Source organism: Crocuta crocuta, unplaced genomic scaffold (assembly GCF_008692635.1).
Source record: "Crocuta crocuta isolate KB4526 unplaced genomic scaffold, BGI_CrCroc_1.0 scaffold90, whole genome shotgun sequence".
Taxonomy (NCBI): Eukaryota; Metazoa; Chordata; class Mammalia; order Carnivora; family Hyaenidae; genus Crocuta; species Crocuta crocuta.
The window spans coordinates 4,714,226-4,738,848 of record NW_027527449.1 but is presented as its reverse complement, the minus strand read 5'-3'; the positions used below and the strand labels follow the sequence as shown (position 1 = coordinate 4,738,848).

Genomic DNA, 24,623 nt, shown 5'->3' with positions numbered 1-24,623 from the left:
CTAAGAACTGGTTAATGGTGTGAGGAAAAATCCCGTACATGCTGCTATCAGAATCTGAATCTTTGATGTAGCATTTGAGAAGTGCTACTCTTACTCTAGTCCATGAGAATAAAGTTCCACTTGCCACCTGAAATAAATGGGTACTCTTAAAAATGTCCTTCCTTGATGAGACTTGAGCAGTGAGAAACAGCAGTAACTAGAATGACATGGATTTCTCTTTTAACAGAAATCTTTTTACGAGAAATTTTCCGTGTACACCATTACTATGTCATTATTATTAGTGATTTGCCAGAACATTCCATAGATAAAATAAAGATTCCAAATCTTCATTTCTTTCCAGATTTATCTAACTTTTCAGTTGATCCTGAGCAAGAGAAAAAAGTGAATGTCAGTGTGAGAAGATCTCAGTCAGTCCACTGTACAGGTGATTAGGATATAATAAATAATAGATTCAAATCAAAAGTAATTGCACGTGGATGTTAGGAACAAGGATATTTGGGCCCCAGTCTCTATTAGGCCGCTAATAGTTGACTAATCTTGGCCAAATTACAAAGTTCATTTATTTTGAGAAAGAGTGTGCCTGCTGCACACGAAAGAGGCAGAGAGAGAATCCCAAGCAGGCTCTGTGCTGTCAGGACGGGACTCCATGTGGGAATCGAACTCACGAACTGTGAGATCATGACCTGAGCAAAATCAAGAGTCAGAAGCTTAACCAACCAAGCCACCCAGCACCCCCTGAGTAAGTTTATTAGAATATGTCCAGATCCTATTGTTCATTTATAGCATTTATTTCTAGGCCTTCAAGTTTTCCAAGACCCTTCCCCATACTTAAAGCTTAAAAAAGCCCAAGTCTGCTCAAAACCTGTGTGTGTGTGTGTGTGTGTTTATTGTTGTTATTTGTTTCCAATTTTGAATCAGAATACAATGTAATCAGAATGCGTGGGTGGCTCAGTGCGTTAAGCTTTCTACTTCAGCTCAGGTCATGATCTCAGAGTTTGTGGGCTTGAGGCCCGCATCTGGCTCTGTGCTGACAGCTCAGAGCCTGAAGCTGGCTTAGGATTCTGCGTCTCCCTCTCTCTCTGCCCCTCCCCGGCTCATGCACTGTCTCTCTCTCAAAAATAAATAAACATTAAAAAATTTTTTAAATAAGATAATGTAATCAAGAGCTCCATACAGAAATAGTAGATTCCTGTTTCTAGCCAGCGCTGCCGTGTCTCTATTTTGAACGCTGGCGTCCAGAAGCATTGCTGGTGATGCAAATTCAGACAGAAAGGACTGAAAAATAAAATTTGCAAGTGGTGTCTGCTTAGAGTTTCTACTATTTAAAAATCTGTAAGAATGAGTGGGACTACTGCAGTCTGTTTACTGAAATCTTGTTCTGTCCCTACACAGTCTCACCCTGCCTTCCTCATCTCCTGCTCCCCTTCTACCCTTCATGGCTCTCTGACCCCACTATGAACTTGAGACTCTGGAAGGAGCAGGGAAAAAAATCAGATTGGTCTGGCTTGTGCATATCAGCTGTGGTCTGATTCAACACTCCCTGTCCCAACCCAGGCTGATACAAAATTTAATGACTTAAATATTAAAATCTGCTTTTAATGGACAGACTCCATCCTTCCATTTACTTTCGGTACTTTATCCCTAACTGATCAACTTGTTAGCCTTCTGAAAAATAGTTTCAAATATGTTATCGTGAGAAATGGAATATGAACTTTCTAGATATATCTCTCTGATGTCCAAACGAGTCAAATATCACTTATATTTCATTTATATTTCTATTATTAGTATACAGTCATACAGAATGAGGCTCATTTGTCCCTGCCCCCTCCCTGTCCTGTCCCATCCCCCTCATACACCCTCAGGCATAGAGCAGAATGGAAAGGTTGAGACGGTTGAACTAAAACAGTGATTTGGTTTATCCAGCGAGAACATAAAAAGAAAGACAGGCTCAACTCAGAGCCACTATCTTACACTCATATCCTTTAAAGCCCACCACTAAAACTTTTAAATCATGTGTAATAGATTCTCTTCACAAATTTCTTCTTAAAACTCAAGTCCCGGATGGAAGCTTATTATGAAAGTTCATCTGTGAGCCTCAAGGCTATCTACTTCATGTTGAAGCCCTGATATAAAAGTCCCTTCAGGTCACCCCATGCATACGAACTACTGTAGCTGGAGAGCGTGGCATAACATCCATTTGCAACAACCAAATTCCAGGAAATCCTGAGTTAACATGTACCACCGTCTCCAGAGGTGTTAGGGTTTGTGGACAACCCATTTGTCAGCCTGTGAAACCCATAGGTAAACTATGACTAAGAAATGTTTCACAGAACATTTGTCACAATTCATTTCAGGGTAGACTTCTCCGTCTCTGCTCCCCTCCCACATCTACACTTCTTCCGTGGAGGTTCATGAAGTTAGGGAGCACCACTTACTACTGAGCTAGCTCCCTCTAGCTACCTCTTCCCCAGTCTGTAGCTACCTCTTCTTCCCCAGTCTGAACTGCAGCCTCTCCTCCTCTAAAATGGGGGCAATAATATCTTTCCTCCAGCAGGAGTGACATGAAGATTTGTTAACAGAGAATGACAGAGAAGTTTCTGATGAATTTAAAGCACAACAGAAGCATGGCAGGTTATTTAGATATCCATCAGTTTGCTGTCATTGAAAATGTCCAGAGACTAGGAAAACTGCTTTCTTATCAGCAGATAGTCCCAACTTTATGCCCCCCCCGTTCTAAGGTTTTAAATATTAACTCATATTCTGTTCTTATCAACTTTATGAGACAGCCCCAGTTTTCAAAGGAGGAAACTGAAGTAACTGGACCAAAGGCACGATGAAAGGAAGGAGCAGGGCCAGGATTTGAACCCAGGAGTCTAGCTACAGGGTCCACGCACTGAACCACATTGCTGAGCTACCTCGAGGGACACCCTGCATGACCACGGCAGCCATGTTAGCAGGTTCAGTCCTGAGCCGGCAGAGGATCTCTGGGAAATTTAAAGTTGTGTTTGTTTGTTTTTTAACGTTTATTTATTTTTGAGAGAGAGAGAGACAAAGTGTGAGTCAGGGAGGGCCAGAAAGAGGGAGACAGAGGATCTGAAGCAGGCTCAAACGCATGAACTGTGAGATCATGACCTGAGCCAAAATAAAGAGTTGGCCGCCCAACCGACTGAGCCCCCCCACCCAGGCACCCCAAAGTTGTTATTGAACCGATATTTATTGAGTATTCATAATTTCTTTGCCAGGGATTGTGCTAGGTACTAGGACTATAAAACCGAAAGACACACTTGATGCCGTTGTGGAGTTGGTCAGACGGTTAATGAAATAAACAAGGAAGACCTGGTAAAAGGTTATTTCCCTCCCTTTCAAGTCAACAAGAATATGCTGAGTCAAAGAAAATTCCAGAGTGTGTGAAATCTAAATTGCCTTATCCTGTGTAGCCTCTGGAAGCCTCCTAATCTCTACTTATGTGTCAAGAAAAGAAAGTAAAGGAAACCTCAGTGACTCAATCTGACTCAATTATTTAAAAACTATACAGTTGTTTCTGGCCACTCCTAGGGCAGGCCGACTGATAGGTCCTGGTATGGCAGACTTCGCCCAGTCCACAAAGAGAGGAGGCCACGCTAAGTCAGAATGGGTGAGCTTTTTAGGGATTGCTCTTACCACCCGTGTGGGATACCCTTGGTTCTGGGGGAATGCTGATTTCCTCACAGGGTTTTACATGGTGAGTGGGTGTGCAGGGGAACGAACCTCCCAACATTGGAATACATGATGAAGAGAAACAGGCCGTTTATACTCTATGAAACCAGTGCCTCTTCACGTTGCTGTGTTTTTAAAGGAACAGAGTAACAAAGGTCAAGATAATCCAGGAAACATGTGTTATATATCTATTCTCAGGAAGCACATGTGGAAAAATCACGAATGAACAAATGAGGGTTCAGAAGACAGACTGATGCTCAAACAGACCTAAGATATGCGGACTTGCAATCTGTGTGTGGTGCCACAAATCTCTTTGCACCGACATCCAGTTAGGTCTTGGGTTGTGGATAACGAAGTCCAGCCGAGAGGTGAGGAGTCTAACTCGGGGTCACAACCCCACGTGTGAGATCTCTCAGGCCCAACATTAGGAATTAGAGAGGCTTCACCTGGCCGACCGCATGAGGGCCGCTGACCTCCCCACACCGCACTTTATGCAAAGCCAATGCACAGTATCTGTATTCATCGACTGAGTTTCTGGAGGGAGACCCAGGCCCTGCTGGCTGGCGATGTTCTCACAGATATCTGCGTTCCTAGCCCTGCTGCCTCCATTTGGAGGTCTCCTTATTGGGGCGCCCATGGCAGAGTCATTTTTCACGCACCTCTGCAGAGACCACCTTCTAGGCTTGTGGGGAAGGGGACTCTGAAAGACACTTTCCTTCACTCAGACTCAGCATTCATTTTTTTCACTCCTGCCCCACCCCCCACCCCCCACCCCCTCCCCGTCTCCTGTTCACACAAATGGCAGGAGCCTTTTGTGTGCTGCTTCCTGTTTGTGCCAGCTCTGTTCCACAGGGAAAAGCAAAACACTGGGAGAGCCGGTACTTTCCTCAGTCTGCCTCCCACTCATACCATCACAGTACTCATTTAAAGGTGCCACTATGACTCTCATTTCGGCTCGTCTTAATTGATCATCTTGATATCCGGCCATTCAGCAATTTCCAGCTCACCTCTTGCCAGGCAGGAGGTTAAAACAAAAGGATATTTTCCAACTGGAATTGAAAGGTTAAGTATTTGGACTGAGACGACTCCAGTTCCCGGACAGGACAGCCTGTGTCAGCAAACCCAGACCTAAGCCCGTCAGGCCTCAGGGCTAAGAAATCGAAACCTAAGGACAACCAATCACAAACAGCCAACTTTTCCAAATAAGGCAGCTGCTCAAGCTAGAGACAATCAAGTCATTTCCTTGCTTTGCTTCTGCGTCTTTTCTAGGCAAGTCTTTCTTTTAGCTCCTGTGGGGCTCCTAACCACTTCTGGTTTGGTGCTGCCGATTCAAATCCGTTTCTATTCAAATAAACTCTAAAAAATGTAATACGCCTCGCTTTATCTTTCAACTTTATCCTAGCAAGGGGCACCTGGGTGGCTCAGTAGGTTGAACGTCCGACTCCCGATTTTTGGTTCAGGTCATGATCTCATGGTCATGAGATTGAGCCCCATATCGTCCACCGCACCCCACTTCCCCAGCACTGAGCATGAAGCCTGCTTAAGATTCCCTCTCCCTCTGCCCCCCCACCCTGATAAATACAGCAGTCACTTCAGCTGAATCACATTGTTGCTGGTCAACAAGAATCCTTTGGATGACCTTCAACCAAGGCTAGTGGACAAACAGTGTCTTTTTAAAGCACTTGTAAGGAGAGTCGGTCAGATTTTGCACCCCTCAAAGTCAACTGCACCTCAGACCACAAAGGAAGTTTAGTTAGTGGGCTCCTAAGCCCTGCTGGGACAGGTGGCGAGTCTGTGAGGCTGCCTGCCCTGCAGCTGCCCTGACGGGGAGGTATTGTGGGAGCTCCCTTTCAGGGCTCCAGTCAGGAAACGCAGAGCAGTCTTAAAAATTAACTTCTCCTATGGCTAAACTTAGCAGCTGATTAGATAGAAAAGCAAATATCCTAGGTGAAAGAGAAAGCTGTACTTCTAATTCTTAGATGGCTTTGACCTAGAATTGTGTACATTAAAAACACCCAAGCTACAATAAACTCATGAGTTTGCTTTAAACCGCCCTTAACCCCTAGAATAAGAATCATTTCCTTTAAGGGGCACCTGGGTGCCTCAGTCAGCTGAGCGTCCAACTCTTGATTTCAGCCCAGGTGGGGATCTCACGGTTCGAAAAGTTTGAGCCCTGCTAGGCTCTGAGTGGACAGCCCGGAGCCCACTTGGGATTCTCTCTCCCTCTCTTTCTGCCCCTCCCCCTACCCTCTCTCTCTCAAAATAAATAAACAAACTTTATAAAAAATTAAAAAAAAAAAGAATCATGTCTTTTGAGGAAGTACAGGGCTGGAGGGCCCCTGACAAAGAAGGGATCACTCCCAGAGGAGAACACGGCACGGAGTGATCCCATGATGGTGAGTGTGTGTTCACGCCCACACACACTCGCTCAGAGGTTCAGTTCACTGGGACAGCCTCCGTTTGGTGGGTATGCAGATTACGTCGAGCACTCTGTTAATAAATCAAGTCACCCGAACCTCAGTTCTATTTGGGAATGGAAAACTCATCAGTTTAGGGCAAACTGGATCCAGTCAGAGCTAACCCAGCCGGCTTGGGCCTCTCTCCTTGCCTGGGTGTTGGTGAAGTGTTGTGTCATGGAGCTGGGAGGAGGCTGGAGGGCTGGAGGTACTGGGTTCCCCGTTGTCACAGATGCTCAGTGGGTCCCGCTCAGACTTACCTTATCCATTTGGTTGTCCTCATCACTCGTGCTCACTGTGCCCATGGAGATATCTGTGTTCCCTTCGGGACACTCTGTGTCCTCGAGTCCCTGAGGCCCCTGTGGGGGAGAAAAGGGAATTTTCCCTGTAATCTTTGAGTTCTTGGCTGAGACCTTGTCATAAAAGTTAGATTAATAAGAGAAAGAAACCTAGAAGTTTATGAACATGTGTGCCTCGTGTATAAATGGAAGATACCCAGGAAGAAGTGGGTAATAACTTCCCTAGCCACTGGCTCAAACACCATCTTCGGGCAAAAGAAAGGTGAGGTGGTCTAAATATGGGAGAGGTTATCAGGAAAAGCAAGGTAAACAACAGTAAGGTTGTTATATAGATTTAAGTCTCTGCCTCCTCTACCGATATCTCTTATGATTAAGAGTCATCCTTCTCTTCTTGGTACAAAGAGGGAGACACGCTTACAAGTGACTTCCTTTATAAATGCCAATTTCTGGGGGGGTCGCCTGGGTGGCTCAGTCAGTTGAGTGTCCAACTTCGGCTCAGGTCACGATCTCATGGTTTGTGAGTTTAAGCCCCACATCGGGCTCACCGCTGCCAGCGCAGAACCCACTTTGGATCTTCTGTCCCCCCCCCCCATTGGAATCTCTTTCTCTCAAAAACAAAACAAAAATTAATAAATGCCAATTTCTCTTGCAAATAAAGTAACTTCTATTCCATTTTCAGAGCTTCTCCTATGTCTACAGTTACTCAAAACAATCCTTTAAAAATTTTTTTAATGTTTTATTTATTTCTGAGTGAGAGAGAGAGTCAGCGTGAGCAGGGGAGGGTCAGAGAGAGAGGGAGACACGGAATCCAAAGCAGGTTCCAGGCTCTGAGCTAGCTGTCATCACAGAGTCCGACGCAGGGCTCAAACCCACGAACCGTGAGATCATGACCTGAGCCGAAGTCAGATGCTTAACTGACTGAACCACCCAGGTGCCCCTCAAAATAATCCTATGTCAAAGAGGCATACTTTGTGGTGGCACGTTTTGCATCCCTCAAAGTTAACTGCCCCTCAGGGGCGCCTAGGTGGCTTAGTCGGTTAAGCGTCCGACTTTCGCTTAGGTCATGATCTCGCGGTTCGTGGGTTCGAGCCCCGTGTCGGGCTCTGTGCTGACTGCCAGCTCAGAGCATGGAGCCCGTTTCAGTCTGTGACCCTCTCTCTCTGGCCCTCCCCTGCTCGCGCTGTCTCTCTCTCTCTCCTAGAAATAAATAAAACATTAAAAAAAAAAGTTAAACTGCCCCTCAGACCACAGAGGAAGATGAGTTAGCTGTCTCCTGAGCCTGGGGGACAGGCCCGGTGTCTGTCTGTGAGGCTGCTTTTCTGACAGCTACTCGGATGGAGGGGAGGGTATTGTGGGAATTTGTCTTTCAGGGTTCCGAGCAGGAAATGGGCGGGAACCCACACAAGTGACTCACTTTGGCTCTCTCCTTACTAGCTCTCCTCCCTTTCCCAGCTCAGAGGACTGTGACCTAGTACCATGGATGCAGGGATCTCATTTTGTGTCAGCTTCAGCTGTTAGACATCAGAACTCAAGAACATAATGCCCTTGTTCTTACATCCACAGCAACGATTCTCCGTGGGGCCACGAAGACCTCATGTCTAACAGCTAAGTGGACAGTTTGGGAATAGGGAGCATAGCAGAGTAAAAGGAAGTGTGGATGCCGATGATGGGGACGCATCAGTTAATATTTCCTAACGGTATTCTGCCATGTGTGCCTATAATAGCAGTTAGCTCTGTTATGTCACTTCTCCATGCCAGACGCTTTACAGACATCATCTCCTGTAATTCTCACACAAACTTATGAGGTGGTTATTATTTTCCTAATTTTATAACTGAGGAAATGAAAAATCAGAGGTTAAACAGCTTGCTTAAGATCACATAGCCTGTAGGTGGTAGTGCCTGAACATGAACCAGGTATTTCTGACTCAATTCTGGGTTCTTTCTACTACTTCCCTCCCCAGAGGGTACCCAGTGAGAAACACAAGCCAAAGCATGCATGAGAATCTGGCAGAAAGCCTGCATCTTTAAAAAAAATTTTTTTTTAATGTTTTATTTATTTCTAGGAGAGAGAGAGACAGCGTGAGCAGGGGAGGGTCAGAGAGAGAGGGAGTCACAGACTGAAACAGGCTCCAGGCTCTGAGCTGGCAGTCAGCACAGAGCCTGACGCGGGGCTCGAACCCACGAACCGCGAGATCATGACCTAAGCGAAAGTCGGACACTTAACCGACTAAGCCACCCAGGCGCCCCAGAAAGCCTGCATCTTTAAAACAGACTGCAGAAACACCTTGTACGTGCTTCTTAGAGTGTTGGCCTTTTGAGATACTAAGGCAGCGCATGGGAGGAGAGTCAGCCGAGCTGATGGAAGCTCAGAAAGCCCTGGGCTGTAGCAGGGCCCTTCCTAGAGAAAGGCTGCAAGGAAGAGCAGAAGAACAGATGATCTCCACTCCTTAAAAAGTCTGAACAAATGGCAGAGCCTCATTTTCCAGAACCTGCCCTCAAGATGGCCAAGAACTATACCTCGTGGCATCATTTAAAGAAGCCAAACTAAAGAAAGTGAACAAGTCCCAGGACAGGGTCGGAAGGCTACAGAGTGGGGGAGTCGACTGTGGTTGAAAATTGGCAGATACCTATTCATGGTTGTATGTTTCAACTTTTCTTCCTGATTTTCCATCCAACTCCATTCTTCTCTCACCCATGACCGTAAGATCCAGAAAGCAAAGGAGCAGGAGCTGCTGTAGCTGGGGGGGTGTCAGCTAGGAGCACCTGTCCATGGCGTTGTGTGTACGTAGCAGCAAACATCTATGAGCAAGAGGACAGCGAGGAGGGTGTGGGCTATGAGTGTTGCTCTAGGCAAGAAGTAAACGCATGGGCGAGCCAGGGTTGGACACTTGGAGGCAGGGTGATACTGTGGCCCTCAGGAACTCAAACACAGAGTGGAGATGAGAAAGAGGAAGTGACGCTGTAAAATGGAAAGCTCATGGACTCTGGAGCCATCACGACCTGGCCATGGAGCCTGACAGCGGTGCGCATTAGCTACGCGGCCTCGGGCATTCTGGCTAACCTCCGGGAGCATCAGTCTTCTCACTTGTAAAATGAAGTGCTTGTGGAGCACGCAGCTTAGGACGTCCCAGGCAATCGGTTCTGTCCTACATCAAAGCTCATGTACTTCCTCCTTAGGGATCCTCCATGGTTGCCCTCAGATTCTTAGACCTCATAAATTCAGCAGGTTGTGTTCTCTGTCCTACAATGTGCAAGACACTGTGCTAGTGTTGTGAAATGAAGGTGCAAGCTATGCAGAAAGCTGGGTGAAGATTAGTGCTGAATGGTCCCTGTCCTGTTCATTTTCTGCTGACGAGAGCCACTTAAACTTACAATCTTAAATTTTTGTTAATGTTTACTTATCTCTGAGAGAGACAGAGACAGAGACAAAAAGCGAGTGGGGGAGGGTCAGAGAGAGAGGAAGATACAGAACCTGAAGCAGGCTCCAGGCTCTGAGCTAGCTGTCAGCACAGAGCCTGACGTGGGGCTTGAACCCACAAACCATGAGATCATGACCTGAGATGAAGTCCAACGCTCACCCAACTGAGCTACCCAGGTGCCCCTACAAGCTCAGCAACTTAAAACAGCACACAGTTAGTCTCACAGTTTCTGGGGTCTGGAGTCCAGACACAGTTCTCCGTTCAGGGTCCTACGAGGCTGAAATCAAGATGCCAGCTGGGTTATGTTCTTACCTGGGCATTTACTAGGGAGGAAACCATTTCCAAGGTCATCAGAGTTGCTGGCGGAACTCAATTCCTTATGGCTATAGTACTAAAGTCCCTGTTTTACTAGCTATTGACCAGAAGCCCCTCTCTATAACCACAAGACACCCTTGAGTCCTTGCCACGTGGCTCCCTCCACAGGTAGTTTCTAACATGCTGTTTGCTTCTTCAAGACCAGCAAGAGGCTTTCTCTCCCTTCAAATACCTCTTCCCTCCAGAGAAGGTCCAGATCCCCTTTTGAGGTATTTCCACTCAGGTCCGTCTCACCCAGAATCATCTCCCTTTTAATTAATTCAGAGTCAACTGGTTAGAGACCTTAGTTACCTCTGTAGAATCCCTTCCCTTTGCCATGTCACCCAACCCAATCACAGGATGAAATCCTGTCATATTCCCAGATCTCACTCACACTCAGGGGGAGAGAATCATCTGGGGCACAGACACCAGGGGGCGGGAACTGGAAGAACATGAAAGAATTCTGCTTAGTCATACCCAGCTCCAAGCGGGGGCTGAGGGCTGAGCCTTAGCCCTGGTGAATGACACTTGCTAGACACCTTGTGAATCAGCAGTTGATCCACTTGGAAACTCACAAGGTGATTTTTCTTCTGGTTAGATAGTTTACAGAATCACGGCAGCCATTCCAGATGCCACACCCTGAAAAATATTGTCCTGCGGGAAATGTTTTGCCCTGGGGGAGTCGTCTCTCACCATCTCAGACACTTTGCATTCTGTCTGTCCTGCAGACATCTTAAGGTAATAATGGGCATCCAGAGGACAAGTTATGCAGCCTGGGATCTAATTTTAGACATACTCTCAATCTAAATATGGGGAAATTAAGGCCCAGAGAGGACCAAAGCCATCTGGCCCCCTGCTCTGGGCCTCTTGCAGTGATGTCCTGATCAAAATTCCCACAGGCTGGTCTGCCTTGGCTGTCAAGGGAGGGAAGTATCAGCTAAGTAGGATCCTAGCAGGTTGTCTAAAGAGTAGATGACAATTGAAAAAATACTAGCCAGTGTCAGGTGGGTTTAAATTAAACATTTAATTTCCTGCATTATTATTACCATAAAGAAAAAGAGATAGGTAAAAAATTATTTTCAAATTAATTGAAACTGAATTCATGGAGTTAAAGGAATATTTCTTTTGCATAAAGCTTTTTTTCCCTCATTTTCAATGAAAAGACAATTTTGTATTAATGTTAATAGGCTTCATGAGATAAAACACATTTTGAAAGTCAGTAACTTACAAATCTTCCAAGATCTATTGGGATTAAAACAGCTACAGGATTATCGTGTTCATTCCTGACAGCTGGTGGAGCTACCGGTCTCTGCGGCCCTTGCCCCTCCAAATGACTTTTTAAAATATTTCTTTCAGGCTAGGCTTCCTAATGATACCCAGCAGTATTAGTTTTCCCTTAAAGAAGGCTCCCCTACACTGACAAAAAGTGGTTTTACACTTGAGGAAGACTTGCTGGATTCAAAATCCAGAATTCAAAAGTCAAACGGGGAGAGTGGTTCTAGATGTGTACGTGACAGAAGACCCCACGGTCTGACCTGACTCAACCCTTCAGTGCAAGGCTGTTTAAGGAGCTGGAATGGTTGGAGCAGGCGCTAGTTTTAGTAAGAAGTACCACTGGCTGAGCCTAGCACAGAACACACACTGGCTTTGGAAGGATCCCCATCAGTGCTGGGGTCAAGAACGAGAGCCAGAGCCCAAGGAGGGGAGTAATTCTCACGGACTGCTGTTGTTGGTAATGCAAAATCGAAGAGCCACTTGTGAAATCAGTTTGGCAGTTTCTTCTAAAGTTACATATACATTTACTGTATGAGCCACTCATTCCACTCTTAGGTGCTTTTTCAAGAGGAGGGGAAATATATGTCCCCCCAAGGACTTGCACATCAATGCTCACAGCACCTTCATTCATAATGGCCTAAAATGGAAACAATACAAATCTCCATCAAGAGGTGAATGGGTACAGAAACTGAGGTGTGGTTATACAGTGGAATAGTGGTCACCAATAAAAAGAAACAAACTACCAATTCACACAACATGGATAAATCTTAGAAGCATCTTGCTGAGGAAAAGAAGCCAGACAAAAGAGTACGTATTACATGATCCCATTTAAATAAAGGATTAGAGCAGGCAAAACTGAAGCTATATTGAGAGAAATCATACTAATACTTGCCTAAGGCAGGGATTGGGACTCTATCAACTGCAAAGGGGCATACAGAAGATTTGGGGAGTTATGAGAGTATTTGATATCTTCATGGGGGCGATGGCTACACAGATATATACGTTTGTCAAACTCATGAGACTGTAGTCCTAAAATAAGTACATTCAATTGTATGTAGGATATTCATCACTGTATGAGTATTAAACCAGATAAAGTTCATTTTTTAAAACTGATCCAGGCCCGGGGTTTCCACTGGACAAACCTCTAATCTAGATCACTCTGTGTGCCTCTAGAGACATCTGGAATTCATGCTATGTTTCTTAATTCCAGAGGAATTCCTGTTTAATTGATAGGAAAGCACAATAGGGACCAAGATGGAGTAGATGCGCTTCTCCCTACTCTTCCTGCTAAGAATAGCTAACAGGCTGGACCTTTCTTTTTTTTATTAATTAATTAATTTATTTATTTATTTCTGAGAGAGAGAGAGAGAGACAGCATGAGCAGGGGAGGATTAGAGAGAGAGGGGGTCACAGAATGAAACAGGCTCCAGGCTCTGAGCTGGCAGTCAGCACAGAGCCCGACGGGGGGCTCAAACCCACAAACCGCGAGATCATGACCCAAGCGAAAGTCGGATGCTTAACCGACTAAGCCACCCAGGCGCCCCCAGGCTGGACATTTCAAAGCAAATACAAGACCCTGGGTGCCTGGGTGGCTCAGTCAGTTGAGCATCCAACTTTGGCTCAAGTCATGATCTCACAGTTGGTGAGTTTGAGTCCTGCTTTGGGTGAGCCCCACTTTTCCTTCTCTGTTTCTCTGCCTCTCCTTCTCTCTACCTTCATGGGATTCCCTCTCTCTCTGCCCCTTGATCACTTGCACCCTCTAAAAACAAAAACAAAAAATAAAGCGAATGCAAGACATTGAAAGTGGACAGAAAAAGGAAGTCTGGGGAGCAACCTCAGAACTCAGGGAATGATGTGACAGTGAGTTCCCTGAGCTTTGTTTATGTCTCATGTATCTTGGATGAAATACCAAAGAAATGAGCCACTCATACACACCAATGGGTACACAGCAAAAGAAGGAAAAAAGCCTCCAAAGAAGCCTGCTCTTTCTAGCTAAAAGACCAGGAAAGCATAAACCTAGCAAGACAGAAAACTCTAGACAATAACCACCTACTCAAGCCAAACATCAGGCATATAACCAAGCCCCACCCAGCCCCCCAAGCTGGTCAACAAAGGTGACCCAAGCAGCAGAACTTGATGTTCTTCCTTAGGGGAGTACTATTTCTTCTAACAACAACAACAGCGACAACTACTACCACCACCACCACCACCACCACCACCACCACCACCACGGAAACAAAAACTGATACATTTTCAATGGAACTGGCTATGTTTTATTTATTTAAAAAAATTTTTTTTAATGTTTTCTTTATTTTTGAAAGAGAGACAGCATGACAAGGGGAGGGTCAGAGAGAGAGGGAGACAGAGAATCCAAAGACTGGCTCCAGGCTCTGAGCTGTCAGCACAGAGTCCAATGTGGGGCTTGAACCCACGAACCGTGAGATCATGACCTGAGCTAAGTCGGACGCTCAACCGACTGAGCCAGGCACCCCTGGCTATGTTTTAAAGTACTTATGGCTACTAGTAGTTATAATACCACATGAGTGCCTCACTTTTGGAGGAGCTAAGATATCCAAATGGTCCTTATATCACTGTTTTCTGCAACTATAATACTGCCAGATCTCTTACAAATATGCTATTCCTCAGTCTGAGATTGAACTTTGATTTACAAAACATAGCCAGTCTTCCCCGACAACCCCAAATTCAAGGGAGGAAGTGCTTAGCAAACTGTCTGGGTGGTTTTATAACCAAATTACTTTTGGCACTTCCTCGATGGCCACTTGATGTTGCCTAAGTATTTACTTCTATTTCCTGCTCATTTAACCCATGGCCTGGCACATATGAACAAAGAAGGAATTCTAAGAATAATGAGATGTGAATTACATGCTCCACAATTTTGCCAGCGTAAGTCAAAAGTACTATAAGAACTGCTCCATTTATCAGGCCCACAGTATGAGGAAAACTCTGAAGACAAAGAAGGTAACTCATCCTTCTCCCTGAAGGATATTTATAATTATTCAGACCTAACCTATTCAAATAAAATGCTATCCTTATAAATGTATGCTTTATTTGGTATTTGTATATTTTCAGGATGGGCAGAAGAAACTCATAAACAAATATGTCAGCTAATATTATAAAAGGCCTTATTCCAATGTTAGAAATGCCTTCTCCATTAAGGGTGAGTGGGCATGTTACAGGACACCGTAAAGAGTTTGTAAAGCTTTGTAACACCAACAATGTGTCTCCAACCACCCACGTAATCCAGATCCAACAGAAACAGTAAAAATATGAAAATTGCACTTTGAAAAGAAACTTGCCATCGTATATGTTAAAAATGGCCTTTCCTACAGCATGAACATGAAATCCATAGCTTACAAAAGACTTGCACTCTCCTCATATGAAATATTAATTTGTAGGACTCTGGGTCTTCCCAACACTTCTGGCAGAATATACATCAGTTAAATGGTGCTGTGTTCGATTATAACAACACAAATGAGATGCAACTTTTCATTCGCAGGTAAGAGAGGCTCTACCAATGGATCCAGTTGATCATGAAGTAACAGTGTTTCCACACTGGGGTTCGTTTTCACATTGCTTAAACTTCACTAGAAGGGGTTTTATGAAGCCCCACTAACTAATATGGCTGTCAAATATGAAGTTCTTTTATCTTAAACCCCTACCTCCCACAGTAAGCAGATACCAGTCCCCCTCATTTTATAAATCTATGCTCTTAATGTCTCTTTTTCTCCCTACACAGAGGGATTAGCAACCTCCTCCCCACCATGTTCCAAGTCAGTAGTGGCACCATGATGTGTCCCAAGGGACCTGAAGCTCCAAGTTCAAAGACAGACCCGCTACTCTAACCCATGCCTGCCAAGGCATACGTGCCACCCTGTGTTCCGATATTGTTCAACAATCTTCCTGAACACTAAGTCCATGCCAATTAGTCGGGAAGACTGAAGAAAATTTCCAAAGAGACATTTTTCAACCTACCTGTTGTCAACAAGATAGGTCTAGTGCCCATTGTGAGTATCGGCAGCACACACAGTGATCACACACCACGATGTCTGCTCTTCTGCTGCATTGCTCCCTCTGAACTTTCTGGTTTGGTCAGTGAGTCATGACTGGGAGGTAAAGGGATTCACTTTCAAAGACCAAGACGGACTCTCTCTGATACCATGCCTTGACCTAGTTTACTGTCCCTGGGGTCTTGTGTTCAGGAGCTAAAAGACACACTAACATTTTGTTCCTTTAGTTGTCACATTAATACACAAAGTACTTAAATGCTTCTAAGTAGTGGGTCAGCTCTGCACAAGGCACTAAGAGAAAAATCCCTGTAAGAAGAGCACCTTTCACAGGAGATATGAAGTGTGACAGTTAGGCAGTGAAAGTTTAACAAAACAAAGCTCCTTAAATGTTATGGGTAACACAACTAGTCTAACTTCACAGACTTTGTGCTTTCCTTTTCCACCTCAGTGGAAAAATACAAAGATAACCAGCAACTGATAGATTAGTGTGCAGGCCACTGATGAATCTGTGTTGTCAGAAGCCAGCATTTCATCCTATCCTAGGCCTCGATAAAAATCAGCCCAAACACTTGTAGAGTATAATGCCACCTTGTTTCTAGATAACAGTTACAGTTAGAAAGGAAACAATAGTTTACATGAAAAATACTTATGACATGTTGCAGAAGCTGAACCCTGAAAAGAATGTATTCTGAATCTTCTCAACTGGACACTGACAAATAGTGAACACTACATGTTTAAGAGTAGACTTGGAAAATAAATCTGAAGAACCAAATGTAAGAAACTTTATGAAGAATCAGATTTTAAAATAAAACACTGCTAAAGCAAGCAACAAAGAGAAGCACCTGGGTGGCTCAGTCAGTTGAGCATCCAGCTCTTGATTTTGGCTCAGGTCATGATCTCATGGTTCGTGAGATTGAGCCCCACATTGGACTCTTCACTGACAGCATGGAGCCTGCTTGGGATTCTCTCTCTCCCTTTCTCTTTGCCATTCCTCCACTCACTTGCCATCAAAATAAATAAATGAACTTAAAAGAGGCAACATGGGGAGCCTGGGTGGCTCAGTTGGTTAAGCATCCAACTTCAGCTCAGGTCATGATCTTAGCGTCCATGAGTTCTAGCCTCACATCAGGCCCTATGCAGACAGCTCAGAGGCTGGAGCCTGCTTTGGATCCTCTCTCTCTTTCTCTCTCTCTCTCAAAAATAAACATTCTTTTAAAAAGGGGCAACAAAGAGAATTATACAATAAGAAAATGACAAGAAGCCCTACATTCCATTTGTTTAAAACTGTTGTTATTTAAATGACTTATTTTAATGACTTTAATTACACAAAATAGATTAATCATAATTCTTGATTCATAGGACACATTTGTTCATAGTTCATCCTGGACTGTGCTTGGGCCTCTATGTAAATATATTTGAATGTATTTGAACAATACAATGATCACCTGAGACATCAACACAAAACACATGAATTGGAACTCTGACCCTAACATCTACTGATGACTACTCTTCCCTTGTCCTTTTCTTCGCTTTATACCATCCAGTTCAGGGGCAACCGTATCCCAAATTTATGTATATGATTCCCTTGCTTTAAAAAAAAATGTTTTATGGGGTGCCTTGGTAGCTCAGTTGGTTGAGCATCCAACTCTTAACTTCAGCTCAAGTCATGATCTCATGGTTTGTGAGTTCAAGCCCCACATTAGACTCTGCATTGCTGGCACAGAGCCTGTTTGGGATTCTCTCTCTCCTCTCTCTCTGTACTTCCCCTGCTGGGGCTCTCTCTCTCTCTAAATAAATAAACTTTTTTTTAAAGTTAAAAATAATAAAAATAAATGTTTTATCACATATATGATTGCCTAAATTATTGTTTTTCACTGTATAACTTATTTATCCATTATCCTGTCAATTTACCCATTCTCCTACCTATCAGTGAATATTTGAATTAAATTTTTTTTTTTTTTAGGTAGACTTCATGTCCAGTGTGGAGCTCAGCACAGTGCTTGAACTCACAATTCTGAAATCAAGACCTGAGATGAGATCAAGGGTCAGATACTTAACAAATTGGGGCACCTAGGTGCCCCAAACACTTCCATTTATTTCTGGGTTGGGTTTTTTTTTTTTTTGCTATTTTAATAGAATGGCTCTGAGCTTTTTTATTTTATTATAATTATTATTTTTAATGTCTTATGATGGACATGGCCAAGAATTTCTCTGTGCCTTATAGTAGAAGAATTACTCTGCTGTAAGATAAGAGAATGCTCAACTTCATAAGATAATCCAAATTGTTTTCCAAAGTACTGGTTCTAATTTAACTCTCACCAAATAATAAACAGGTGATCTCTTGGTCCACAATCTCTCCAAATTTAGTATTGTCAAACTTCTTTAATTTTTTTTAATGTTTATTTATTTTTGAAAGACAGAGAGAGACAGAGCATGAGCAGGGGAAGGGCAGAGGGAGGGAGATACAGAATCTGAAGCAGACTCCAGGCTCTGAGCTGTCAGCACAGAGCCCGACACAGAGCTTTAATCCACAAACCGTGAGATCATGACCTGAGCTGAAGTTGGAAGCCTAACCAACTGAGCCATCCAGGTACCCCAGTTTTCTCAAACTTCTTAACAGTTGTTGATAAAATAGAACAGAATGTCTCATTCATTTTCCTGATTACTGAGGTTGAGCAAAAGTTTGTAAGTTTATTGGCCATATGTTTCCTTTCCTGTGAAGTCCCTATTAATGTCTTTTGCCAATTTTCTACTGGGCTGTCATTTTTTATTAATTCACATGAGCTCCTTATACTGTGTTGATATGATATTAACACCTTGTAGGTTTCATGTACTGTAAATGCTTCTTCCAATTTGTAGTCTGTCTTTTCACTTTTTGATGAAAGGAGTTCTTAATTTTGCTACAGTCAAACATTTCATTCTCCTTTTATGGTTAATATCTTTTTGCATATCTCCTACATTTTCCATTAAATATTTTAACGTTTTGCTTCTGACATTTAAGTCGTTGATCCATCTGGAATTAATTTTTATAGAGATAGGAATATAATTTCATTTTTTCCTTATATCAACAACCATTTTTTTTCTAGTCCTAGCTATTGAAAAGTCCCTCCTTTCCTTGCTGAACTGCCCATCCTATGTTACATATCAAAGATTAAATATGTGGAGGTCTGTTTGGAGACTATTCTGTTTCATGAACCAGTTTCATTGGTCAGCTTGTTTATCTTTGTGGCAAAACCACACTATCATAAGTGTCATATTTGACAAAAGTTCTGATATTTGGCAGGGTAAATCTCCCCTCTTTCTTCTATAATAGTGTCTTAGATGTCCTTGGCTCCTTCCATTTTTTTTCTATTTTAAGATCTGATCCCAAGGCTGCTTTTTTATCTTACTGCTGTTTGGAACTACCATACTTAGTCCTGGGAATGCTGCTAGTGAACAATAATAATCTAAGGAATATAAAAATAAAACATTCTCTCTTCTCTTTCTATGGCAGAAAAGCAGGAACTCTCCTGAATCATATAGTTAGTTCTGATAAACTGGTACATTGGAAGCATTCACAATAGTATTAATTAATCTTCTTTTAAATTTTTAAAATATTTATTTTTGAGAGAGAGAGAAAGAGAAAGAGAGACAGAATGCGAGCAGAGGAGGAACAGAGAGAGAGAGGGACAGAATCCAAAGCAGGATCCAGGCTCCAAGCTGTCAGCACAGAGCCTGACACGGGGCTTGAACCCACCAACTGCAAGAACATGACGGGAGTGGAAGTCAGAGCTTAACCAGCTGAGCCACCCAGGTGCTCCAGTATTAATTAATTTTGATTGAATTTCTGCTTAACTGTGAAGTCTCTACATACATAGACTTAAAAGATTACTGCTATATTCTATGAAATGTAACCTATAACCCCTACAATTCTGCCATTCTAGTTGGTTGTCTTACTTAATAATCTATTGCTCTGTTCAATAATATGCAAATTGGCATATCAGTGAGGTTTCTTAATCTAGAAGAAACTTCACCTTCAATACCAAGGTGACTTATGCATGAGTAATAAATCTTCCAGCTCCTTTTTTTTTTTTTCCCATCATAGCATTCACGGGAAATAATACTTCTATAGCAGATGGGGGTAAATGGACCACAGTGCTTGTGACCAGGCCCCGCCGAGGCTTCCTGAGAGCTGAGAACATCGGTCATCTCCACATACCTATAACACATGGTGCCCCAGGACATAAGTCAGAATGCTCAAATGAAGAGTTGACTTTATCTCATTTAGTTAAATCAACAAATAAGCATTTATATATACTTAAAATCTGGTTCAGTTTATCTCCCTTTACAAAGCAAGTTGCTTCAACTGAATCACAGGCAAATGCTGAGAAAGCCTAAGTTGAGCACATCTGCTTTCTGTGAGATACTATTCCAAAATCTAATTTAAACCTAATTAGGAATGCCAATAAAAACTTCAAACACTGAACTCCTTAATTTCTACATTATTTTACTTTAATGTAGTTATTTCTTTTTATGACTTTACTGTGTTTAAAAATGCTCATCTTAAAAAAATATAGCAGACTAATATAGCAAAAGACAAAGAAGATGGTAAAGAACCATTCTCAACCCCACAACCTAGAAATAACCATCATTACTATAGGAAAACACCATACCATCCACCTCTCTGGGAACACATGCAGATAAATAGGATGGTAAGAAAATAAATGATGGTGGGATGGACAGACTAAAATAACTCTGAATAAATGGGATCACTATAATGCTAATTTTGATTGAAAATTTTACATTTGCCTTTATTTGAATTTTGAAGTTCTGTTGTTTGGTACACAATCGTATCTCTATGTCTTCTTGGTGGATTTTTAAAAATAATTACATAAAGTGCTTTTATACCCCTTTAATTTTTTTCCTCTTAGGTCTACTTTACCCGTTATCCTTATCTGTTATCAATATTAACATTAGCATACATATCTTTTTTCTTTTTACCCTTTAACTTTCAACTTACCTCTGCTGTTATCTTTGAAGTGAGTTTCTGGCAAACAGCATGTACATATTATGTTTTTCTTATTTGAAATCTATTCTGCTAAACTTTGTCCTTCACTTAGTGTTTTTAGACCATTTATCCTTAAAGTAAGTCTCGAAATTTTGGAGCTTAAGTCTGCTATTATTTATTTTCTCTGTTTCCTCTGTTTCTCTTTTCTTGCTTTCCCATGGGATGCTTTCATCATTTTCTTAGGATTCCATCTTGCTTAATTTATACTGTGTTTGAGTATATTGCTTTGTATAGCTTTCTTAGAGGTTGCTCTAGGTATTACAATATACATATGTACCTTATCACGGCCTACTGGTATTAATGTTTAACTACTTCAAGTGAAGTACTGAAAGCTTACTTCCATTTAGATCCTTTTACCCTCCCTCATTTTAAAATAGAATTGTTTCAAGTATTTCTTCTACATATTTTGAACATGCTACAGATGCTGTTATCATTTTGGCTTCAACCATCAAATATGATTTCAGAAACTCATGAGAAGAATAGTTCATTATATTTACCCACTTTTACCCATTTCATTGTTCTTTTCTTTCTGAAGTTAAAAACCTTCTGTTATCATTTTTTTTCTATCTAGAGAACTTTCTTTTACCGTTTTTTAAGAGTAGTCTGTTAGTGACAAATTCTCTTACTTTCATCTAAGGATGTTTTTATTTTCCCTTCATGAAGGGTAGTTTATCTGGACACAATTTACAGTTTCCTATTCTCTTCTAGCAGCCCTTGAAAATGTGCCACTTCCTGCTGACCTCCATGGTTTCAGATGAGTAAGTAATCTGTTATTTGAGTTGGAGCTTAAGTCTGCTATTTTAGATCCCCAACATTTTTCTCTGGTTGCTTTTAGATTTTTTCTTTGCCATTACTTTTCAAAAGTCTGATTATGAGATGTCTTGAGACAGATTTCTTTGGTTTGGGACACGTTCAGTTTCATGAATCTGTAAGTTTGTGTATTTCACCAAACTTGAGAGGAAATTTGTAGGTATTATCTCTTCAACTGTTTTTTCAGCTCCCTATTCTTTCTTCTCTCATTCTGGGACTCCGATGATACAAATACAACTTTTGTTGTTGTTCCACAGGACCATGGGGCCCTGTTCATTTTTTTTTTTCTAATCTATTTTCTGTTGTTCACACTGAATAATTTCTATTCACTGTTCTTAAGTGCACTGCCTTAATCTTTCGTCATTCCCACCTTACTGTTGAGCTCATCCAAGCCAGTTTTTTTATTTTAGTTGTTGTATTTTCTGGAATGTAACAGAAAAATAGATAACTGAAATAAAAGTAAAATCAATGCTGACCTTCAGAGAAATTATTTTTTTCACTCCCTGACAAGATAAAGCTATTTCCTCAGTCCCCTTCTCTTCAATATGGGGCATATTAGCAGGACTATTTAGAAGTTATGGTGACTCCTGAACTCTCATTTTGGGAGAAACTCTTGTTTTTTGTTATACCAAACATATTAAAGTGATCACATATTCCACAGTAAAAATAATTTTATTTAAAACATTTTTTAAATAAAACGGCATTGGAATTTTTATTAATTTTAATTTTCCTTGTGAGACAACAGCAAACAGTCTTGGAGGTCCTTGTGACTTTGTGGTCCTAGACTGCAGCTGCACCGACCGCCCAATGCCTCCGGACTTAATTTGTTCATGAGAGTGGGTCTGACACCTGGCAGAGCCTTGCCAAAATTTCCTTTCTCTTTCATTAGCCAGCATCTCCTTCTAAAGGTTCTAGCCTGACATTATGCCATGTTTTGTTACTCCAGGGAAACTGCTGGTGCCCTATGAGGAGTTTATATCACTAGGTGTTGAAGGAGATTGATCTTGTGATCCAACTGCACTCGTTCATCTTTACCCAAAAGTCTAACATTTTCTTAAAAAGTGAAAACTTCCATTTTTGCTCCTTTCTCACTGATGTGTGTCCAAAGAAAGATACTGTTAGTTTTTGATACTTCAGAATGTGTCTAGCATTCCTTTTATTCAGGAAACATTTATCCCTAGATTGCAAATTAAATGTAATTAAGTCCTAATTAAATTAAATTAATCCTAAATTTTGGCCCAATATAGTTCAGTTACTTTCTTTTTAAATGGTTCAAAATCACTTCCATCCTGTCAACAAGATTGCCCAAATCTAAAGCATTATTCCTTTCGTTCATCTATTAAGGATGAATGTATTTGAGTCTACTTTTTACTGAAATTTGTTCCTGTATTCAGATCAATGCATTTTGCCTCTTTTCCACCTTCCATTTACATGACAAAGACATCCAAAGCTCAGGTCACTGTGTTTATTTTCTTTTCCCAATACTCCTTGCTAAGATTTTTGCTGTTTGCTTCATTACCATATTTCCAACTATTTTTAATTTAATTTGTAATTTGGCATTTTTTAAAAGTCCACCCTTTCTATTGTTTTATTATGACAACCCTATAGTTACCAATTTATTTTTTCCCTCTTTCCTGAAAACTCTGATGTTTGGTGCTAATAATATTAGTGTAAAAAGCCAATTGGTTGCTTCTATACTGGTATTGGAAAAATAATTAAGTGATGAAGTTAACAGGTGTTTTTTTTTTAATGTGCATAACAGGAAAATGTCTTCTTGTGATGGTTTGTTTTGGACTTCCACAGACTAGATTTAAAGGTTTATGGAAGATGAGAAAAATTGTCTGGTAAAAGCTGTATCCTATGACCACAGGCTGACCTCAGGCAAGGGGCAGTGGATCTGATAAAGACATCTTCCTGCTTGGGGTGTTTGCATCTTTAAAACAGGAGCCTAGACAGGGGTGCCTGGGTGGCTCAGTCGGTTGAGTGTCTGACTCTTGATTCTGGCTTAAGTCATGATCTCAGGGTTTGTGAGTTTGAGCCCTGCATCGGGCTCTGTGCTGACAGTGTAAAGCCTGTTTGTAATTCTCTCTCTCTCTGCCCCTCCGCTGGTCTCTCTCAACAGGTGACTGGAGAGGCAGCTATGGAAGGTTTATTTTAGATGTCTGGGGGAGAAAAGAATACCTCTGTATTCCTCCTCCTCCATTTACATTTTGTTGAACCATTGTCATCTAGGGGGAAAAAAATGAAAATGAAAAGATCATTATATTGTCTATAATGGGACATGTCACACTGAATGTAATATTTGTTGATTGTTCATTCCAGGGAAAGAACTGTGAGTTCCTCAAGACAAAGGCCCAGTGTTATTGATTTTTCTATCCCAAGGGGCTAGAACAGCACCTGACCCATGGTTAATTTCAATAAATGTTTCCTGAATAATACCTGGGATATTTAAAACATTTTTCTATGGCTTTGTATCTGGAGGTCAAAATCTTGATTTTCCAGTGCTTGTACATAAAAGGTGTTTATTCATAACTATAGAGATGACATTATAGTCTCATTTCTGAGGAGGACCAAATCTACATGGCATTGTAGCACTGATTATAAGGACAGGTAACTGTCTATTCTTACATCTGTAAATGTCGAAGTATAATGCCTAAGGCACATTCCTGGGTGTGCCTTCTTACCTCCACCACTGGGGGACAGCACAGATAGTGAAATTAACTCTATCAGTTTACACACAGCAGGATCCCTCCACACTAGTTTACAGTACAAAATAATCCCTTGAAAACATTGTTAAATAGCAAATGGCTACAATATGCAATCATTTTAGGTTTTAGGATTAATCTCTCCAAATCTGTAGAAAAACCCCAATATGTTACCTTAGGCTATAATCCTCTGGCAGAGTCTCTTCTGTTAAGTGAGGGGTTAGTGCTTCCAGCTCTAAGATTGATGGTTTCCATGGTTGATCTTCTCTCTGCCATGCATTCCATTTTTGGTTCTTAAGTTGGGGAGGTAAATAGCAGATGGTCAGGTTCACCTTTAGGTCATGAGTGACTTCTTCCCACAGGGACCAAAGTCTGGGCACTACGGTCTCTACTTGGGAGTCCAGTAGTAAAAACTGATGTGGAGCAAAGTAGTCCCAGAGGCCAGAGTAAGCTTTCTGCAAGAGGACACCCTAGACAGGCCCAGGCTGGGCAAGAAGTCATGTTTCTTGGTCTTGTCAAAAAGCTTCTTCCAGG

General features: G+C 42.0%; 1 long non-coding RNA gene across 1 annotated transcript in view; it reads right to left on the bottom strand.

Moving 5' to 3' along the window:
- Positions 1-326: 326 nt before the first annotated feature.
- Positions 327-24,623, bottom strand: part of LOC144230405 (uncharacterized) — a 48,360-nt gene continuing 24,063 nt past the window's right edge. Inside the window, exons 3-4 of the long non-coding RNA XR_013334761.1 lie at positions 6,413-6,511; positions 327-364 (exon numbers count right to left, since the gene is read on the bottom strand). This is a non-coding gene — a long non-coding RNA (uncharacterized LOC144230405). The remainder of the gene's footprint in view (positions 365-6,412; positions 6,512-24,623) is intronic.